The sequence below is a fragment of the Mandrillus leucophaeus genome, unplaced genomic scaffold, assembly GCF_000951045.1.
Source record: "Mandrillus leucophaeus isolate KB7577 unplaced genomic scaffold, Mleu.le_1.0 Scaffold1580, whole genome shotgun sequence".
Classification (NCBI taxonomy): domain Eukaryota; kingdom Metazoa; phylum Chordata; class Mammalia; order Primates; family Cercopithecidae; genus Mandrillus; species Mandrillus leucophaeus.
In genome coordinates this window covers 455,872-456,973 of record NW_012101566.1, presented here as the reverse complement: position 1 = coordinate 456,973, position 1,102 = coordinate 455,872, and positions in this window count along the sequence as shown.

Below are 1,102 nucleotides of genomic sequence, written 5' to 3'. Positions count from 1 at the left end.
TCTGCTCGGGGTGTCATCACAAAGTCCCACATACTAGGGGGCTTAAACAACACAATTCAGCTTCTCTCATTTCTGGGGCTACATGTCCAAAATCAATGTGTTGGCAGGTTTGGCTGCGTCTGGGGGTTTTCAGGAACGCTCTGGTATGGGCCTTTCTTCTTGGCTTGTAGATGATCATCTTCTTCCTACGTCTATTCCCACTGTTTTCTCTCTCTGTGTCTGTATCCAAATTTCCCCTTTTTGTAAGCATGCTGTTACGGGAAGAACTGCATACTCCAGAAATGTACCTGTTGAGCCCCTAACTCCCAGTTCTCTGACGTGTGAATGTATTTCAAGATAGGGCCTTCATAGGGGTGCCATGAGGCTTTTAGGGTGGGTCCTAATTCAATAGGACAGATGTCTTTATTGGACACAGAGAGGAAGTTTGGACACGCAGAGACCTCAAAGATGTGCTGGCATGGAGGTAAGACCGTGAGAAGGCAGTGTCTACAGGCCAAGGAGAGAGTCCTCAGAAGAAACAAAACCTTGATCTCAGACTTCTAGTCTTCAGAAGGCCGAGAAAATTCATTTCTGTTGCTGAAGCCCTGTAGCATGTGGTCTTTTGTCAGGGCAGCCCTAGTGGCCTAACACATACACTAATCACATTGGACTAGAGCTTATCCTAATGACCCATTTTAACTTGATGAGCTCCATAACCAAGTTATTTCCATATATGGTCACATTCTGGGGTGCCGGGGGTTGGGATGTCAACATCTGAATTTGGAGAGCAGGGGACACAATTGAACACATGACACCGAATTTGGGGTAACCATACAAAATGTAGGGCAGAGCAAGATGGCCGAATAGGAACAGCTCCAGTCTCCATCTCCCAGCGCGAGCGACACAGAAGACAGGTGATTTCTGCATTTTCAACTGAGGTACTGGGTTCATCTCACTAGGGAGTGCCGGACAATCAGTGCTGGTCAGCTGCTGCAGCCCGACCAGCAAGAGCTGAAGCAGGGTGAGGCATCACCTCACCTGGGAAGTGCAAGGGGAAGGGAATCCCTTTTCCTAGCCAGGGGAACTGAGACACACAGCACCTGGAAAATCGGGTAATCCCACC